The sequence below is a fragment of the Thalassophryne amazonica genome, chromosome 3, assembly GCF_902500255.1.
Source record: "Thalassophryne amazonica chromosome 3, fThaAma1.1, whole genome shotgun sequence".
Taxonomy (NCBI): domain Eukaryota; kingdom Metazoa; phylum Chordata; class Actinopteri; order Batrachoidiformes; family Batrachoididae; genus Thalassophryne; species Thalassophryne amazonica.
The window spans coordinates 60,210,473-60,224,416 of NC_047105.1; the positions used below are offsets into that span (position 1 = coordinate 60,210,473).

General features: G+C 40.0%; 1 protein-coding gene across 2 annotated transcripts in view; it reads left to right on the forward strand.

The window, feature by feature from the left end:
* The window catches only part of slc6a11a (solute carrier family 6 member 11a), a 147,785-nt gene that overhangs the window by 33,582 nt on the left and 100,259 nt on the right, over positions 1 to 13,944 (forward strand). The window lies entirely within an intron of this gene.

The window sequence follows — 13,944 nt, forward strand, 5'->3', positions numbered from 1 at the left end:
CCAGCCTGACTGGAAAATCACTAAGGGTCCTTGGGCAAGGTCCTTAATCCTCTAGTTGCTCTTGATGTGTAGTGGGCGCCTTTCATGGCAGCAGCCTGGCATCGGCATGAATGTGAGGCACTGATGTGTAAAGTGCTTTGAGCGTCAGATGGAAAAGCGCTATATAAATGCAGTCTATTTAAGAGTTCCAGTTAGTGACTTTAATCCACACAAAAGTGACTCACAATTGATATATTTTAATGGCTTTGAGAGGGGTTCAAGAAGTGGACTTTCCGCTTCTGAAAAGCAGCAAAGCACAGAATCAACGAAGCAGCGGGTCAGAGTCTGCTTCATTGCTTCAAGCACAGCCGCTGCAGAAGCAGTCAATTACAGACCCGCTGCACCATCTGCAATCAATGTAGAGAAATGATCATTTTCCTGACAAACACCCTCAAAAACAACGGCCGCTCTGAAGAACCAATAAGGGAATCGTTAAGCAAAAAGGCTATTGATGTCAGTGGATCCCTTTCTTAATGATTCTCGAAAAGAGCCGGCTCTCGATGCCCAACCCTAGTTGGTGACCTATGCTGCCTCTATGTGTTTCCTGAGCTTTGCCTGCTGTTTCCTGATCTATTAAATTGTAATATTTGCTAGCTGCTGACCGACCTTCTGCTTGTTTAACTGTATTACTTCCTTGCTGCTTTCCTCATGGACACTGTTTGATGCTGGACTGTCCTCCTGTGTACAGACCCATCACCTGTGTCCTCGTTCAATCTGCATCCACCAAGATGACTGTATTATACAGACCTCCACTACTACTACTGATTAAATGATTCCATCCGCTCAAAGTGATATTAATCAGTGAAATCACCTGGTGGAGTCAGTGGCTGCAAAGAAAACCTGCACCCTCTTGGCCCTTTCTGGAACAAGTTGCCCACCCCTTATTTAGACCCCTGTCTAATTTTTCAACTGGCCCATATCTGGCTGCCTATTGAAAATTCAAGTGGCCAATCAGTTTTTTTTAAAAGAGCTAATGTCTATGGATTATTTGTGCTAAATTTGATGTTTGAAACACAATTCGCAGGATTCCACTCTAAAAATTCTCTTATCTGTTGCACTATATATGAGATGTAAGATGCTGCTCCTCAGTGTTTCTCAATTGCCCTCAAAGTATTGGAACACTTGGTATTTCACACATTTCAATTTGTTCAGCTACAATTTGACAGAAGGTACATTTGAGATGAAAGCCTAGATTTGATGTTTTGGTGAAAGAAACTTTTGTATTTCTTCATAATTGATGTACATAAAGTCCAAGACATATTCAATAATTTGGAAATGTTCATGTTTCCATCCCCTGACTTGTCAAAAGAAAACTGGCAATAAAACTGATTATTATTTACAGGTTTTAGAGATTTCTTTTGAGTTTGAGGAAGATAATTTTAGAAATTTGAATTCTTTATTTTTTTTATTTTTTTTTTGTATTTCTTGTATTTAAAATGGCATAAACAAATTAAAATGTGTGATATTCCAAGTGTTCCAATACTTTTGGAGGGCACAGTATCCTAACCTTATGATGAGTGCAAAATGAGTGTGGCATTATTACCGTTTTGTTTAAGAATGTTTAATTTTCACTGTTGCTGCACTTTGTGTCATATCATATTGATATGAAAATTTGGTAAGGTATACGCGTATCTTCTATTATACATTCCAAATCTTAGATGGAACTCTACTAGTGTTTACTAAGGTACACCTAAATATCAAAAAAAAAAAAAAATAAAGAGTACAGCCACTTAGGTGCCTGGTCTTGAGAACCAGGGATGGTAGGTTGAAAAGCTTTTTTTCCCATGGGAATTCTCCCTACATACCTAAGTGGCTCAAGAATATGGACAGCATGTATATAAGTGACATTTATATGACAATATTGAAATACGATAATTTGGCCATATAGTACAGCCCTACTATCAACTAGCTGAAAACTTTGAATATTAATTTACATCTACATTATAAAAAATGCTTAAAGTGGCAGGGGGTTAAGAGGGCTGTAATGAAGGGGGGTCAGCTGAAAAGCAAAAAAAGAAAAATGCTTAAAGGTGGAGAGTATGGGGGCAGAACCCCTCCAGAAGCTGAAAGGCAAAATAAGGAAAATGCTTAAAGGTGGGGGTCGACTGAAGCATTTACTCAAATTAAAGTCTGGAGAACTTAAATGACATGGTGAGATGCTGACGAGCTCCACTCGTTCATGTCCGCGACATATGTATATTATAGCACCCCTTGGGCACATATTGTGGCATTTTGGGATAAGCTTTCACTGCTATGCTGATGATACTCATTTATACATGCTGATAACTACTGGTAATCTCATTCACATAAAATCCTTGGAAGATTGTCTTGCGTCAGTGAGAAGTTGGATGTCTAGAAACTTCCTACTTTTAAACTCTGATAAGACTGAAATGATGGTTTTTGGTCCAGTGAGACATCGGCATCAATTTGACCAGTTAACGCTTAGCTTAGGCTCATGTGTCATACATCACACTGACAAAGTGAGGAACCTTGGGGTAATTTTTGATCCTATATTGTCCTTTGACCTCCATATTAGAAATATTACGAGGCCTGCTTTCTTCCACCTGCAAAATATAGCGAAGATTCATCCCATTCTGTCTATAGCTGATGCTGAGACGCTGATCCATGCATTTATCTCTTCTAGATTGGACTACTGATGAGCTGATAAAAGTGTGAATGGTTTTCTCCAGGTCTGCACGGTTTAAAAAAGGTTTAACCTTTGCCAAGAGACGCAACTGATAAAAACTGGTCCTGACCACACTATCAAATCAAATCAATTTTATTTATATAGCGCCAAATCACAACAAACAGTTGCCCCAAGGCGCTTTATATTGTAAGGCAAGGCCATATAATAATTATGGAAAAACCCCAACGGTCAAAACGACCCCCTGTGAGCAAGCACTTGCCAACAGTGGGAAGGAAAAACTCCCTTTTAACAGGAAGAAACCTCCAGCAGAACCAGGATCAGGGAGGGGCAGTCTTCTGCTGGGACTGGTTGGGGCTGAGGGAGAGAACCAGGAAAAAGACATGCTGTGGAGGGGAGCAGAGATCAATCACTAATGATTAAATGCAGAGTGGTGCATACAGAGCAAAAAGAGAAAGAAACACTCAGTGCATCATGGGAACCCCTCAGCAGTCTAAGTCTATAGCAGCATAACTAAGGGATGGTTCAGGGTCACCTGATCCAGCCCTAACTATAAACTGTAGCAAAAAGGAAAGTTTTAAGCCTAATCTTAAAAGTAGAGAGGGTGTCTGTCTCCCTGATCTGAATTGGGAGCTGGTTCCACAGGAGAGGAGCCTGAAAGCTGAAGGCTCTGCCTCCCATTCTACTCTTACAAACCCTAGGAACTACAAGTAAGCCTGCAGTCTGAGAGCGAAGCGCTCTATTGGGGTGATATGGTACTATGAGGTCCCTGTTGTGTGGGCCGCTGAAGAGGAGGTACTGCTGGTCCACCACCACAAGATGGCGCCCTGCTTGAAGTGTGGGCTTCAAGCACGAGAGGGTGTCGGAGCAACCAGGAGTGACAGCTGTCACTCATCATCCGTACCAGCTGTCACTCATCCACTACTCATCACCACCACCATAAAGGCCGGACTGCAACTCCACCTCCCCGCCGAGAAATCAGCTACCATTCAGGTAACTTTCTCTGCTGACTCAAATCATTGAGTGATAACCTGAACTTCTTTTGCAGCCGTTATCCTGTGGTGTTCTGCCTTATCTGTGGGATTGGCGTTTGGTGTGATCAGCGACGGCTTCGCCTCACACCCCAAACCAAGATAAGTGGTTAAACAGGAGCTGCACGAGTGTGTGATTGGAGGTGGAGGTTCTCCCTCCTTTACTGAACACTGACTGTGGGAGTACTGAGTGTGCGAACTCACACTCATCAGGACTGTCTCTGTTTTCTGCCAGCAGTACCGGGTCTGACTGCTGAAGACAGCGGCCACCTGGGGCGCAGGGCTTGGCGGCTCCGTTGGTGGTGGAAGCTGTGTGGGGATCCAGCTCTTCTCTCGCCAGGCGTCTTCTATCGTCGAGCCTGCCCACACGTCACCTGGTATATGATTGACAGTCCACCATATTGTTATTGTCTGTACGTCGTTGTGCGATTCACAACATTAAATTGTTACTTTTGGCTTATCCATTGTCCGTTCATTACCGCCCCCTGTTGTGGGTCCGTGTCACGTCACTTTCACAACAGTCCCTAAGATAAGATGGGACCTGATTATTCAAAACCTTATAAGTAAGAAGAAGAATTTTAAATTCTATTCTAGAATTAACAGGAAGCCAATGAAGAGAGGCCAATATGGGTGAGATATGCTCTCTCCTTCTAGTCCCTGCCAGTACTCTAGCTGCAGCATTTTGAATTAACTGAAGGCTTTTCAGGGAACTTTTAGGACAACCTGATAATAATGAATTACAATAGTCCAGCCTAGAGGAAATAAATGCATGAATTAGTTTTTCAGCATCACTCTGAGACAAGACCTTTCTAATTTTAGAGATATTGCGCAAATGCAAAAAAGCAGTCCTACATATTTGTTTAGTATGTGCATTGAATGACATATCCTGATCAAAAATGACTCCAAGATTTCTCACAGTATTACTAGAGGTCAGGGTAATGCCATCCAGAGTAAGGATCTGGTTAGACACCATGTTTCTAAGATTTGTGGGGCCAAGTACAATAACTTCAGTTTTATCTGAGTTTAAAAGCAGGAAATTAGAGGTCATCCATGTCTTTATGTCTGTAAGACAATCCTGCAGTTTAGCTAATTGGTGTGTGTCCTCTGGCTTCATGGATAGATAAAGCTGAGTATCATCTGCGTAACAATGAAAATTTAAGCAATGCCGTCTAATAATACTGCCTAAGGGAAACATGTATAAAGTGAATAAAATTGGTCCTAGCACAGAACCTTGTGGAACTCCATAATTAACCTTAGTCTGTGAAGAAGATTCCCCATTTACATGAACAAATTGTGTTCTATTAGATAAATATTAGATACACACTATCAATCTGCTTATCAAATCTGAAGCCACTGTCAAAGGTGACCCCGAGGTTTTTTACAGTGGCTTTCAGTTTAGCAGGCAGGTGGTTAAAATAAAATACATTCTGTCTTCTCCTCATTAAAAAAAAGAGAAAATTTTGACCTAGCCATAACTTTATATCTGCAGTACAGTTGATGAGGGCTTGAAGAGCGCCTGCTGTGTTCGGGATCACAGGCAAATAAATCTGTAGATCATCTGCATAACAGTGAAAAGCAAGATTGTGCCTGGCTACAATAGATCCCAGTGGCAATATGTACAATAAAAATAATAAATGGCCAAGAATCGAGCCTTGAGGCACACCGCAAAACAAAGGCGCAACGGAGGAAGATAAATCATCGATCATTACAGAAAAAGTTTGGTTGGCTAGGTACGATTTAAACCATTTCAGTGGTGTACCATGAATACCAACACACTGGTCAAGTCGTGATAAAAGAATAGAATGGTCGACCGTATCGAATGCTGCTGTCAAATCCAACATTACTAAAATAACAGGGCACTTGGTATCAACGGACAGAGCAATGTCATTGTGTACTTTTAAAAGTGCAGATTCAGTGCTGTGTCTTGATCTGAAGCCAGACTGAAACTTGTCAAAAACAGAGTTACTTTCTAAAAACAATTGCAGCTGTGTAGAAACAATTTTCTCAAGGACCTTTGAGATAAAAGGCAGATTAGAAACAGGTCTAAAATTGGACAGAACATTTTTATCCAGATTTGGCTTTTTAAGAAGTGGTCTCACTATTGCATGTTTAAAAGAGTTTGGGACACACCCTGAGCTAAGACAAGTGTTTATTAAAACCAAGAGGGATGGCCCAACGGTGGTGAGCACCTCTTTCAACAATCTAGTTGGAAAAACATCCAAAGGGCAGTTTGTAGGTCTCATTTTGTTAACAATATCAGTGAGGGACGTAAGGGAGATCAGTTCAAAGTGGTCAAACACGGCAGAATGCAAAGCCATCTCAGGCTGGCTTTGGCTAATGCTGCAGCTGCTCAGCGCTCTTACACAGTTCACTTTATCAACAATAAAGTGCAGAAAGTCCTTGCAAATGGAAACGGTGGCATCAGCCAGAGGAGAGATGTGTGGGTTCACAACCGAATTAATTATGTTAAACAAAACACGAGGGCAGTGTCCACTTGTAAAAATAATTTTAGAGAGAAATTCAGATTTAGCCTCTTTCACAGCCCTCTGGAACTGGGCGAGACTATCTCTCAGTATCTCCAGTGATACGTGCAATCTGTCTTTTTTCCAACAACACTCAGCCTGTCTGCGACGCTGACTTAGGGCTCGGGTTGTGTCATTTAGCCAAGGATCAGCCTTAGTCCTGGTGGATCTGCGCTGAAGAGGAGTGATGATATCCAGAATCCCAGTGCACACAGCATAGAAGGATGACAGAAGACTCTCTGGGCATTCAGGATAAGTATCTCCATTAGAAGCAAAAAAGTTAGAATCCACAAATGCAGCAGTAAACTCTCCAACTGTAGAAGAGGTAATAATGCGCCAACAGGAACCCAGGACAGGAGGCTTGCTTGCAGGTGGAGGTGCAAGAACATTAAAAATAATAGGGAAATGATCTGAGATGGGGATTTCAGAAATTTCAACCAGTGATACAGAGAGCCCTTGGGAAATAATTAAATCCAAACGATGTCCATCTCTATGTGAACGTTTATCCACAGACTGAGTTAAGTCAAATGACTCCAAAAGACGTATAAACGTATTTTCCAGTATATTCGTTTTGTGAATTGTTCTGTAATTTATGTCCGTAGCATGGCCCAAGCAGAGGGTCACCCCTTTGAGTCTGGTCTGCTTGAGGTTTCTTCCTCAGAGGGAGTTTTTCCTTACCACTGCAGCTCTGGGGGTTAATAAGGTAAGACCTTACTAGTGTGAAGCGTCTTGAGGCAACTCAACCCCTGGCAAAAATGATGGAATCACCGGCCTCGGAGGATGTTCATTCAGTTGTTTAATTTTGTAGAAAAAAAGCAGATCACAGACATGACACAAAACTAAAGTCATTTCAAATGGCAACTTTCTGGCTTTAAGAAACACTATAACAAATCAAGAAAAAAAAAATTGTGGCAGACATTAACGGTTACTTTTTTAGACCAAGCAGAGGGAAAAAATATTGACTCACTCAATTCTGAGGAATAAATTATGGAATCACCCTGTAAATTTTCATCCCCAAAACTAACACCTGCATCAAATCAGATCTGCTCGTTAGTCTGCATCTAAAAATGAGTGATCACACCTTGGAGAGCTGTTGCACCAAGTGGACTGACATGAATCATGGCTCCAACATGAGAGATGTCAATTGAAACAAAGGAGAGGATTATCAAACTCTTAAAAGAGGGTAAATCATCACGCAATGTTGCAAAAGATGTTGGTTGTTCACAGTCAGCTGTGTCTAAACTCTGGACCAAATACAAACAACATGGGAAGGTTGTTAAAGGCAAACATACTGGTAGACCAAGGAAGACATCAAAGCGTCAAGACAAAAAACTTAAAGCAATATGTCTCAAAAATCGAAAATGCACAACAAAACAAATGAGGAACGAATGGGAGGAAACTGGAGTCAACGTCTGTGACTGAACTGTAAGAAACCGCCTAAAGGAAATGGGATTTACATACAGAAAAGCTAAACGAAAGCCATCATTAACACCTAAACAGAAAAAAAACAAGGTTACAATGGGCTAAGGAAAAGCAATTGTGGACTGTGGATGACTGGATGAAAGTCATATTCAGTGATGAATCTCAAATCTGCATTGGGCAAGGTGATGATGCTGGAACTTTTGTTTGGTGCCGTTCCAATGAGATTTATAAAGATGACTGCCTGAAGAGAATATGTAAATTTTCACAGTCATTGATGGTATGGGGCTGCATGTCAGGTAAAGGCACTGGGGAGATGGCTGTCATTACATCATCAATAAATGCACAAGTTTACGTTGATTATTTTGGACACTTTTCTTATCCCATCAATTGAAAGGATGTTTGGGGATGATGAACTAATTTTTCAAGATGATAATGTATCTTGCCATAGAGCAAAAACTGTGAAAACATTCCTTGCAAAAAGACACATAGGGTCAATGTCATGGCCTGCAAATAGTCCGGATCTTAATCCAATTGAAAATCTTTGGTGGAAGTTGAAGAAAATGGTCCATGACAAGGCTCCAACCTGCAAAGCTGATCTGGCAACAGCAATCAGAGAAAGTTGGAGCCAGACTGATGAAGAGTACTGTTTGTCACTCATTAAGTCCATGCCTCAGAGACTGCAAGCTGTTATAAAAGCCAGAGGTGGTGCAACAAAATACTAGTGATGTGTTGGAGCGTTCTTTTGTTTTTCATGATTCCATAATTTTTTCCTCAGAATTGAGTGATTCCATATTTTTTTCCCTCTGCTTGGTCTAAAAAAGTAACCGTTACTGACTGCCACAATTTTTTTTTCTTGATTTCTTATAGTGTTTCTTAAAGCCAGAAAGTTGCCATTTGAAATGACTTTAGTTTTGTGTCATGTCTGTGATCTGCTTTTTTTCAACAAAATTAAACAACTGAATGAACATCCTCCGAGGCCGGTGATTCCATAATTTTTGCCAGGAGTTGTATAAATGAAAATAAATTGAATCGAACAATTCCAAGAAATGATCTAGAACTGTCAGATTGATCTTTGTTACCTGGTGGTGGCCTAGCATGGCTATAATCCAGCAGCCTTGTGAAGAGATGTTGACTCTGTTTGGCTGGGCAGAATGTTTCATTTTCCCTTTTCCGGGAACATGTTAAACTCAGGAGCAGATAGAACAAAATGAAGATAATAAACAGACACGTTGATGGCAAAATCCGAGGACTTTTGATGTTTTTAGAGGTTTTTGGGCACACACCCAGCACCTACCAAATTGTGTGCCTGCTCCTCAGCAGCCATCTTGTCACCATTCACCTCTTGCATATATCTCACCATCAAAGCTGTGTGTGCCAGTTCCAGCATCCACACCTGAAAAGCTAATGCAGATTGGATGGTCTTGGCTAACACCACAGGGACTACAGTGATGGGTGAGAATGGGTCTGTTCGTATATTGTGGGCCCTCAGGCCACCGCTGGACTGATATATTGCACACCGGGCATTTGCCCGGTGGCCTGACGGCCTACTGGCCTGTGGATTTTTTTTTTTTTTTTTTACGAAGTAAAGTGAGCTGTGAACTTTTCATCCGCGTTTTTTTTTTTGTTTGTTTGTTTTTGTAGCAGCTACGACTCGTCCTCACCTCTTAAAGCGCAGTGATAACAGCACACCTGCACTGAGCTTTACAAAGACATTTTTATGCTTTTTTCCTCCTTTATTTAGAGCTGAGCTGAGCCGCTCCGTATCTGCACGTTAAAACAGCTGATCCTCCGCGACGCGTCAACAACTAACACTATTTTCCACTCAAATGCACCTAAACTCTCTTTCTTAGGACCACATGATGTGAAAACGCAATAAAACTTTCTGACCTGTAAATCTGGTCATGTTTTCTGCATAAATAAATGTTATCCATTCTTTGTGCTCAAACGCCAAAGCAGGGGCGAATCCAGATGGAATGGGGGCGTGGGGCAAGGATGTCCCCCCTCACAACACCCCTAGATTAAAGGTCCAGTTTTGAAGCCTTTTTTTTACTACAACTACTAATACTACTTAATAATAATTTCGACAAGTAAAATGTTTAGAGAAAATTTAAATGTTAGAAAAATGTTAGAAAGAATTTAATAGTTACATTTATTAACAATGTAGGTTAGAAATGACAAGTTTTACTGTTACAGTGCTGTCAACAGTTAAATATGAGGTCAAGAAAGAGGTCTTTATTTTACTTTTTATAAAACAAGTATATATTTTCATTGAAGTCAAGAAAGGGTGACTATAAAGTGAGGCGGGGACCACTACGGCCATGACGGTAAGTGAAGGTTAACTTCAGCTATTAATTGATGAACAGCAACCTAACTTGTTCATAAATCAGACATCTGTGTGTGAGAGAGACATTCTGATCTTCTGGTCCGAAGTAAAGTGCTGTCTAACTGGGTCACTCAGATATGAATTAAGGTTGGATATTATTTTCGTTCGTGCTAACTCTGCCAGTCACGTAACCTAGCCTAGCAATGTAACCTGTGCAAATGGTGTGCATGGCTAGCTACCATGCTGTCACCGCCTGGATGTTTCTTTATTCTATTTGTGTGACGGCCGTGCGTCGGTCATACGAAGTATGCTGTTTTGCACAGTGTGCGGTGTGGTGGCGTGGTATAACGGCGTCCCTGTCTAAAATGTATTTTCCCAAGTCCTGGCATAATTTCACATACCTAACATTTTACTTTAAATTGAGAGTCATTCTCTAAGTTGATTAGCAACACAAATTGGTAATAAAAGAAATCATTGATGTTACTTGTAGCTTGTAGTGAGATAGACAACTTTCTCCATCTTGTGGCCTTTTTGTGTATTGCAGTTTCAAAAGTTCAACCTTTGTATCCTGTCATTGGTCCAGTCATCCAGTCATTTCTTGCTTTATATGATGAATTGTATCACACAAGTAATGATATATTATTTATAGTATAGCCTACAGTATTTCTATAACAAATGTTTTTATATAATTTCTATTTCTAAATTTAAGTAACAAGGCTGAATGAAATGGCATCTTATTATGTCTAAAAAGCAGAGGTGTCAAGTAACGAAGTACAAATACTTCGTTACTGTACTTAAGTACACTTTTTAGGTATCTATACTTTACTCCTTTACTTATTTTTCTGCCTACTTCTGACTTCTACTCATTACATTTTCACACAAGTATCTGTACTTTCTATTCCTTACATTTTTAAAACAAACAGCCTCGTTACTCTTGGCTTCAGTTTAATGTTTATATATATATTTTTCACGTCATGTGCGCCTGTAATCAACTTTTCTGCAGCACGGCTTTGCTGTGAACCAATCCAAGCAGTGGTTCGCAGATTGAAGCAATGCTTCGACCTATTGCTTTGTTTATTCTTTCTTTCTTTCGCTTAATTTTCCCCTGCTAAAACCCTAAAGAGCATACTTCTGTGAGTATTATTTACCTTTTCTATGTTAAACCGACCTGTTATGGTCTTCTGAAACAGTCGATATATGTATTTCATAACTTAAAAACGGGAGGAGCGACGCTAACGCGTTAGCATGTCTATGGCATTTTCAATGTTAAAAGTTAGCATTAAGCAGCTCTCATCACGTTCGGGTGCATTTGTTTTCAAAATGTAATATTTCTTAAATATATTTTTGTTTATATATTAATAATCTAATGATTATTATATACAATTTTCGAGAAAGAGGCAAAAAGAACCTGAATAGAAACACAACAGAAAATATAAAAGCAACTAACAATGAACATACATAAATAAATACATACATACATACATAAATGTTTCCTGTGAACACCTAGTGACTCTTACACCTCCACTATATCCCTGTCTTATTTAATGACAATTTGTTTCAGTCAAACCATATTTTCAATGTGTTAATTTCTTCAGTGATTTCCTCCAGAACTATATGCCAAACTAGAAAACTGCTGCATCCTTGTAAGAGCAGAATACTACTGGAATGAATTTGAATAAGGAAAGTTTTTTTTTTCTTCACTAAATGGATGCTGCACTCACTGCAGTTTGTCTGGAATAGTCCCAGATTGCATTTCAGAGCTTCTAGAATTGAAACATTTTCGTACAGGTAGTGTTGGGGGGTAATTTTGGGTTGTTGGTCTTGGGCCACATGTAGAACGAATCAGTTTTTAAATTAAGCTTTCAATTCATATAGTGGCATCTACCTTTTTTTTTCTTTTTCTTTTTTAAAGGTTACTTTATACTTTTATACTTTAAGTAGGTTTTGGAGTACATACTTTTTCACTTTTACTTGAGTAAAGAGGTCAAGTTGATACTTCAACTTTTACCAGTGTTTTTAAACTGCAGTATCTATACTTCTACTTAAGTAACAAATGCCTGTACTTTTGACACCACTGCTAAAAAGTAATGTGACCTACTGTCAATAGATCGTACTTTTGATAAGCCTATGATAACTGTATTTCGGGAGAACTTTTCATAATGCTTCTTATAGTGTTAAAATGTATGTGTCTCCTGGTGCACATTGATCGGTTAAGGGACCAAAAAAAAAAAAAAAAAAACCACACTGTCACAGCAGGCTTAATTTTTTCCCCTTCGATACCTGGTGGTGGCCTTGTCTTGGTTAAAAATGCCCGGCCTGAAAAATTTCCCCAGTCCAGCCCTGCCCTCAGGACATTATATTGCCAGTTGTCCATTAAAAAGACCAGGCTCATGAGAAAACAGAACACCTTTGCACCTCCACTAAGCTCTTCACTCCTTGACTCATCATGCCTGTGATTCTCCATGCACTCTCTGGTTCAATTGAAATTGCCGTTGTCATCATTTCTGGAATGGATGAAATTTTAATGGAGAAAAACCTAGCCCTACAACTCAATATGCCCCTGGAGCCCCTAGAAGAACCTCTGCAAGCAAATGCTCTGGATAGATAGCTGCTGGTGATAGTTTCTCACTGGATGTCATCCATTCATTTCATCATGCTGGGTAACCATTCAGAATTTGTGCAATTTTGTATAATTGTGTCACCACTATATCCTGTAGTTCTTAGTTACCCCTAGTTATGGGTCCACAACCCAATCATAGAGTGGTCAGTAGGGACCATTAGCAACTGGTCCACTAGGTGTAAGTTAATTTTTATTAAAACTGTCACCTCAGGATACTCTTCAGCAGCTGGAAACTCAGTCACCAGATCTCACAATATTTCCCAGGATTATTGGGACCTGAAAGAGTTGTTTAGTAAGACGTGTGCAGCCTGTTTGGTGCCTCACAGATCCAACGACTCTGCCATTGACCTCCTCCCAGCGGCAAAACCACCACAAGGACCACTGTACTCCCTCTCAGGACCCAAGCTCCAGGTGATGAAAAAATGTATCCAGGAGGGGCACTTTGCTGGTATCATTTGCCCATCCTCATCACCTGATGGAGCAGAGTTTTTATTGCTGAAAACAGGAATTGGCCTCTTCATCCCTGTATTGATTACAAGGACTTATATTACATCTAGATCAAAAACAGATACCCTTGCCACTTATTTCCTCTTCTTTGGAGTTATCACAAGAAGCAAAAGTATTTACCAAAGTAGACCAGACAAATGTGTATCATTTGGTACGTATAAAGGAAGGGGACCAATGAAAGACTCCCTTTAACATGCCAAGTGAGTACTTAGTTATGCCATCTGGAATTTCCAATGCTACAGCAGTCTTCCAAAACCTTATGAATGATGTCTTACAGGACAGGTTCAGTGTTTTTGTCTTTGTGTATGTTGATGACATACTAATTTTTTTTTTTTTTTTTTTGAAGGAACAAAGTCAAACATGGTAGCCATATGAGAAAAGTTCTCCAGTGTCTTTTGAATAATCAGCCATTTGTAAAAGCCTGTGTACTGTTGTACCGATCCATCAACTGTGACCTTGACCATCCTCTCCATCTGTTTTGAACTTGACAGCTCCATTGTACATACTTTCACTGGTGTATATTCTGTCTGTTCCATTGTCTGGTAGACAGAATAAACTCTGTCAACCACCATCGGTGTTGTTCTGGGGTCAAAGGTTTATTTGTTACATGCTGGCCTTTATAACCTTATTGACCATGTCTGTGTCTTAATTTAATATACAGTTGTGAATCCCTAAAAACTAGATAAACATGTACAGTAGTGTTGAGAATAATAGTAGTGCTATGTGACTAAAAACATTAATCCAGGTTTGGAGTACATTTCTTATTGTTACATGGGAAATAAGGTACCAGTAGATTCAGTAGATTATCACAAATCCAACAAGACCAAGCATTCATG